General features: G+C 40.9%; 1 long non-coding RNA gene across 1 annotated transcript; it reads right to left on the bottom strand.

Moving 5' to 3' along the window:
- Positions 1-3,405: 3,405 nt before the first annotated feature.
- Positions 3,406-7,079, bottom strand: LOC127318357 (uncharacterized). Its single transcript, XR_007861810.2, has 6 exons — positions 6,717-7,079; positions 6,531-6,627; positions 6,289-6,443; positions 5,329-5,404; positions 5,051-5,163; positions 3,406-3,652 (listed from the first exon to the last, which is right to left on the bottom strand). It is a non-coding gene; the product is annotated as an uncharacterized lncRNA (long non-coding RNA).
- Between the last annotated feature and the right edge of the window lie 154 nt (positions 7,080-7,233).

The following is a 7,233-nucleotide window of genomic DNA, read 5'->3' as shown; positions in this document are numbered from 1 at the left end:
AAGCGCTTATGGGAGACAACCCATGTTTTTACTACAGTATTTTTTGTTTTATATTTGAGTCTTGGAAGTTGTTTACTACTGTAGCAACCTCTCCTTATCTTAGTTTTATTGCATTGTTGTGCCAAGTAAAGTCTCTAATAGAAGGATGATACTAGATTTGGATTACAGCGCAGAAACAGTTTTCTTTGCTGTCACGAATCTGAGTCTAATTCTCTGTAGGTAACTCAGAAAATTATGCCAATTTACGTGAGTGATCCTCAGATATGTACGCAACTTTAATTAGTTTTAAGTTTTCTCATCTGAGCAAGTCTGGTGCCTGTTAAAAATACGTCTTTACGAACTGTTCTGTTTTGATAGATTCTGCCTTTTATTTCGCATTGCCTGTTTTGTCATGCTTGATGGATTTTTCGATTCCATTGTCTTTCAGTAGCTTTGTGCAATGTCCAGAAGTATAAAGAATGATTGTGTCACCTCTGAATATGTGAATTTTGATTATGCACTAACCCTCTAATGAGTTTGTTTTGAGTTTGGTGTGGAGGAAGTTTTCAAGGATCAAGAGAGGAGGATGATATACACTATGATCAAGGAGAGTGAAAGCTCTAAGCTTGGGGATGCCCCGGTGGTTCACCCCTGCATATATCAAGAAAACTCAAGCGTCTAAGCTTAGGGATGCCCAAGGCATCCCCTTCTTCATCGACAACATTATCAGGTTCCTCCCCTGAAACTATATTTTTATTCCATCACATCTTATGTGCTTTGCTTGGAGCGTCGGTTTGTTTTTGTTTTTGTTTTGTTTGAATAAAATGGATCCTAGCATTCATTGTGTGGGAGAGAGACACGCTCCACTGTTGCATATGGACAAATATGTCCTTAGGCTTTACTCATAGTATTCATGGCGAAAGTTTCTTCTTCGTTAAATTGTTATATGGTTGGAATTGGAAAATGATATATGTGATAATTGGTATAATATCTTGAATAATGTGATACTTGGCAATTGTTGTGCTCATATTTAAGCTCTTGCATCATATACTTTGCACTTATTAATGAAGAAATACATAGAGCATGCTAAAATCTGATTTGCATGTTTGGTCTCTCTAAGGTCTAGATAATTTCTAGTATTGAGTTTGAACAACAAGGAAGACGGTATAGATTCTTATAATGTTTACAATATGTCTTTTATGTGAGTTTTGCTGCACCGCTTCATCCTTGTGTTTGTTTCAAATAACTTTGCTAGCCTAAGCCTTGTATCGAGAGGGAATACTTCTCATGCATCCAAAATCCTTGAGCCAACCACTATGCCATTTGTGTCCACCATACCTACCTACTACATGGTATTTCTCCGCCATTCCAAAGTAAATTGCTTGAGTGCTACCTTTAAAATTTCCATTCTTTATCTTTGCAATATATAGCTCATGGGACAAATAGCTTAAAAACTATTGTGGTATTGAATATGTACTTATGCACTTTATCTCTTATTAAGTTGCTTGTTTTGCGATAACCATGTTTCTGGGGACGCCATCAACTACTCTTTTGTTGAATATCATGTGAGTTGCTATGCATGTCCATCTTGTCTGAAGTAAGGGAGATTTACCACTCATTTAATGGTTAGAGCATGCATAATGTTAGAGAAGAACATTGGACCGCTAACTAAAGCCATAAATCATGGTGGAAGTTTCAGTTTTGGACATATATCCTCGATCTCATATGAGAACATTAATTGTTGCTACATGCTTATGCATTAAAGAGGAGTCCATTATCTGTTATCTATGTTGTCCCGGTATGGATGTCTAAGTTGAGAATAATCAAAAGCGAGAAATCCAATGCGAACTTTCTCCTTAGACCTTTGTACAGGCGGCATAGAGGTACCCCTTTGTGACACTTGGTTAAAACATGTGTATTGCGATGATAATCCCGGTAATCCAAGCTAATTAGGACAAGGTGCGGGCACTATTAGTATACTATGCATGAGGCTTGCAACTTGTAGGATATAATTTACATAACTCATATGCTTTATTACTACCGTTGACAAAATTGTTTCTTGTTTTCAAAACCAAAGCTCTAGCACAAATATAGCAATCAATGCTTCCCTCTGCGAAGGGCCATTCTTTTACTTTTATGTTGAGTCAGTTCACCTATTTCTCTCCACCTCAAGAAGCAAACACTTGTGTGAACTGTGCATTGATTCCGACATACTTGCATATTGCACTTGTTATATTACTTTACATTGATAATATCCATGAGATATACATGTTACAAGTTGAAAGCAACCGCTGAAACTTCATCTTCCTTTGTGTTGCTTCAATACCTTTACTTTGAATTATTGCTTTATGAGTTAACTCTTATGCAAGACTTATTGATGCTTGTCTTGAAGTACTATTCATGAAAAGTCTTTGCTTTATGATTCAATTGTTTACTCATGTCATTTACCATTGTTTCAAATCGCTGCATTCATTACATGTGCTTACAATAGTATTGATCAAGATTATGTTGGTAGCATTGTCACTTAAGAAATTATCTTTGTTATCGTTTACCTGCTCGGGACGAGCAGGAACTAAGCTTGGGGATGCTTGATACGTCTCAAACGTATCTATAATTTCTTATGTTCCATGGTACTTTTATGATGATACTCACATGTTTTATACACATTATATGTCATTATTATGCATTTTCCGGCACTAACCTATTAACGAGATGCCGAAGAGCCAGTTGCTGTTTTCTGCTGTTTTTGGTTTCAGAAATCCTAGTAAGGAAATATTCTCGGAATTGGACGAAATCAACGCCCAGGGGCCTATTTTCACACGAAGCTTCCAGAAGACCGAAGGGAAGACGAAGTGGGGCCACGGGGCGCCGCCACACTAGGGCGGCGCGGCCTACAGGGGGCCCGCGCGGCCCTAGCGTGTGGGGCCCCTGTGACGCCTTCGACTCTGCCCTTCCGCCTACTTAAAGTCTTCGTCGCGAAACCCCCAGTACCGAGAGCCACGATACGGAAAACTTTCCAGAGACGCCGCCGCCGCCAATCCCATCTCGGGGGATTCAGGAGATCGCCTCCGGCACCCTGCCGGAGAGGGGAATCATCTCCCGGAGGACTCTACACCGCCATGGTCACCTCCGGATTGATGAGTGAGTAGTTCACCCCTGGACTATGGGTCCATAGTAGTAGCTAGATGGTCGTCTTCTCCTCATTGTGCTTCATTGTCGGGTCTTGTGAGCTGCCTAACATGATCAAGATCATCTATCTGTAATGCTATATGTTGTGTTTGTTGGGATCCGTTGGATAGAGAATACTATGTTATGTTGATTATCAATCTATTACCTATGTGTTGTGTGGGGACCCCGGACTAGCTGTCCGAAATTCCCTATTATGTATACAGTTCACGATCCCATGATCAGTGCGCCGTGAACACATAACCGAACTGATATCAAATTACACCATCCATTACAAAGCGGAATAAGAAAATTACAACATGGTCACATGACCAATACTTACATAATAGCCTCGAAGGGCCTAACTAAACATCAGAGTAGCATCATCACTTCAGCAGCGCAGTACCCAAGTCATCTGCCATAACCCTACAGGCAACTGACTGGGAAGACGTTCCTAGCTCGCATAGACGTCGCCAACTCCTTCTTCATCTGTCGAACTCCTTCAAGTCTGGCCAAGTAAATAGCCAGGGACAAAGCCGTGAGTACATTTGGAATTGTACTCGCAAACCATTTACAAAGTAACATATCAAGGAGAACAAGGTACCGAGGACTAACTAGGAGATCAAGAGGGAAAGACCACTTATATAACAAGAATATGTTATGTAGAAGAGAAGAAGTGTTTTAGTGGAGTTAGCATCTCAACTTCATGGGTGAAGGAGAGGAGAGAATATATCTAAGACCTCACTACTAGACTTAATTTAGGAAGATCTTTCACGACATAAACGCTTAGGAAGGGTAGACCCAATTTTTATCAATTCCTTTCCGACCACCTCATTGTGGTCATCAACCATTTTACCAGTACTCCAAGTACTCCAACACAAAACCCGTTTCTTTCCTTTGTCAAATATTTTCACAAACAAAACACATCAGGCTAAGCAACAGCCAATCCAACCGTCCATGACCGCGGACACGGCTATTCGAATAGATTTAACTCTGCAGAGTTTGCACACTTTCCCCACAAGATCTGATAAATCCGCCGGGATCATCCCCGGGCCATCATACGAAAGTATGTGGGTATCGGATAACCAGTCGAAGCCTTTCGCCCATTCTAATTAGCAAGAGGTCCTACCCTATGGAGTATGTACCTCCCCGGCACCGTGGCAGCTCACCTCCTTTTGAGCGTGGCTCCACCGCCAAGCCAGCAGACCCATAGTGTCTTCCGGACGGGTCAGCCCCGAAGGCCTCCCGTTATACTATTGTCCCAACCTCGACAATCCGGACTCGGGGGTATCCGTACCCTTGTATAGTTATGCGGTGCCTCATGCTAAAGAGAACGAACGTCGAGCTAAGCCCCGTGCCCATGTTGGAGTAATGTGGTTGCGCTAGTTTGTTGTCATGGGTGAGTACTTAGGCGCCAAAGTTTTCGTAATATCCCAACCACTTTCTCATCCCCATCATTTTTACCAAATCCTTTCCTTTCTCAAATTCTCACTTGGGCATAACATTATACCCAAGGTTTTAACAAAAACTTTTACAACAAGGTAAAACCTTGAGGGTTTTCCCAACCTAAAGTTTATGCGTGACTAAGATGTATAATAGCATAATGATTGCCATCATAACATGAAGGGGTGTCAAGGTCATCCATACTCCAATGGAGCATGAATGGAGATGATCAAAAAGTAGAGCAATTTTAATGATATAATTAGGGTGTCAAAAGGTGGGGAATGTGATTCACATACTTAGAGTAAGTACGCAAAATATCGAGAGGGGACATTACACACTTGGTGGCAAGTACGTAAAAGAATCAAATTAAGCAAACCCAAGGAGACGCAAGAAATCAAGAGACCAAGGATAGAAAGATCTCAACCAAGAACATGGATATAAAGAGTCAAAGTAAATGGCTTGCCTTGGCTTATTTGTCCCTGTACTTCTTCAACTCTATCAATATAAGAATCCCAACAATATAAATAAAATCCTTGTCCAATTCCACTTATTCTTCTTCTCCGGAATTGCTCGCGTCTATCGCCGGAAAATATAAAAGGAACACAATCAATCACGTTGCACCAACAAAACAAACATACAACAACCATAACTAACCATGCAGCCAAGGTATAACATACTAAGGACTTATAGATACCACAAACAACTTCAAGAGTTTTAATTTAGAAAACCCCATTTATTTACCTAGTAGAGGTATGAGTGCATCACAACTTAGCAATTGCCTCTCTCGGTTATCACCATGGTATAAACAAAACATCCCCTGGTAGATAACATCATAAAGAGGACAAGAGCATTAGTTTGGCATCAAACACATTCACAGTACATTTTCAAACATTTTGGGAAAAGTAGAAAACAGTTTTCCTAACTTAGTTGGCTCACACAACACAACAACCAAAATAGGAAGCAAACCATATTCCACATCATTTGAAAACTTAAGCAAAACAATAGGGCTAATGTTAAGTTGCAGAGGTTTTGTTTTGCAAGCATAAAACAAAGGTTGTCCATTCCTAATAAAGAGAGTTGGTCAAGGGTTTTAAATAGACCAACAAGTTTTGGTCCAACAATGCATGTCACACATATACCTTACTAACAGTAACGAATATGCATGAACAGAGACTAATAATATTTTTCCTAGATGGCCAGTACTAATACAAGACTAACCCAGTTGGAATCACCCAAAAATATTAAACCTACAATTTTAGGAATTTCTTTGAATCTGACTGTACAAAAAACAAGACCTGTAAGCCATAAATCGTAGAAAAATCCTAAAAATATGAGACCACTGGCATTTGAAAGATATCTAAACAGAGGTGCACGCACAATTGGATTTGGGTTCAAATTGTTTCTGAAACTCTCACAAATGGATTGACAAGATTACTGCATGTCTATACCATTTGCTTTACCTCTGGAGTTACAGAACAGGTAAGGGTTTGAAACTTGTTTGAGAAGATTAATAAAACATTCAGTAGTCCTACAGAACTGGAATCACTCAATTTGGTTCAAATATGGATTTTTGGTGATTTAAAAGCTAACAGCCATGTCTGCAGAACACACAGAACAAGTTTAATTCACCACAAATCGTACATCAATCACAAAAATATGAGGTCAGCTGCATCTGAAAGGTATTGAATAGGTGGTTCTTACCCAATTTGTTTCACTCAAAGATTCGTTCCCAAGCTCCTGGTTTAATTCGACAAATTCAGATCTGACCAGATCTTGACCTGTGAACCATTTCAGTTTCAGGAGCTCAATCGAAGTGAAACCACCGCCAAAATGAAGGTATTGAAGAGGGCTTTCACCTACAGTTGGGTTTGCTCAAAAAGGTTTCGTAAAACGGAACAAATCTAACAAACAGTGAATCTGCATGTTTACAGAACTTTATTTACCACGAACAATCCGTAACGAATTTGAGGATGAGACCAACACCAAGTTGTAGATCTTTTCCGTATCTATCTGTGGAACTTTGAATCACTCGATTTGGATCTGCGCACGAGATTTGGTGGATTTTACAAGTTCGTATCAGAATCTGAAACAGCAAGATAGCAGAAATTACTGCAAGGATTTGGACGAACTTTGCTCAAGAACTTTAGATCTGAGGATAGTTCAAGCTTCTCCATGCTTGGACCAACATGCACCTGCATCAAGATCCAATCTTAGCAATGGAGGAAGAGGAAGAGGAGAGAAAACCATCTAGGGTTGGGGAGAAGAAGGAGAGGGAGGCTCTCATGGTGAGGAGGAGCTTGAGGGAGGAGGGAGCTTCATCTTGGAGTGCCTTCCATGGCCATGGCCGGCCATGGGAGCAAGGGGCAGCAGCATTTTCGTGGGGGAGAGGTAGAGGAGAGTGTGAGGGAGTGGAGTGTGAGAAAAATGACCAAAGGAGGAGGGAGTGGCCGGCCAAGGGCCAATTTATAGAGGGAGAGGGGTGGCTGCCTCCTTATTTGATTGGCCAAGGTGGGTGGCTGCCCATTTAGTGATTGGGGTAGTTGGGAGGCAAGGCTTGGAAGAGAAGGAAATGAGGAGGGAGGGCTGGCCGAATTTTCTTGCCATGGCCGGCTCCTTCTTGACAACCACAAGTGAACAAACAAAGTG

Source organism: Lolium perenne, chromosome 1 (assembly GCF_019359855.2).
Source record: "Lolium perenne isolate Kyuss_39 chromosome 1, Kyuss_2.0, whole genome shotgun sequence".
Classification (NCBI taxonomy): domain Eukaryota; kingdom Viridiplantae; phylum Streptophyta; class Magnoliopsida; order Poales; family Poaceae; genus Lolium; species Lolium perenne.
This window is presented reverse-complemented; position numbering and strand designations above follow the sequence as displayed.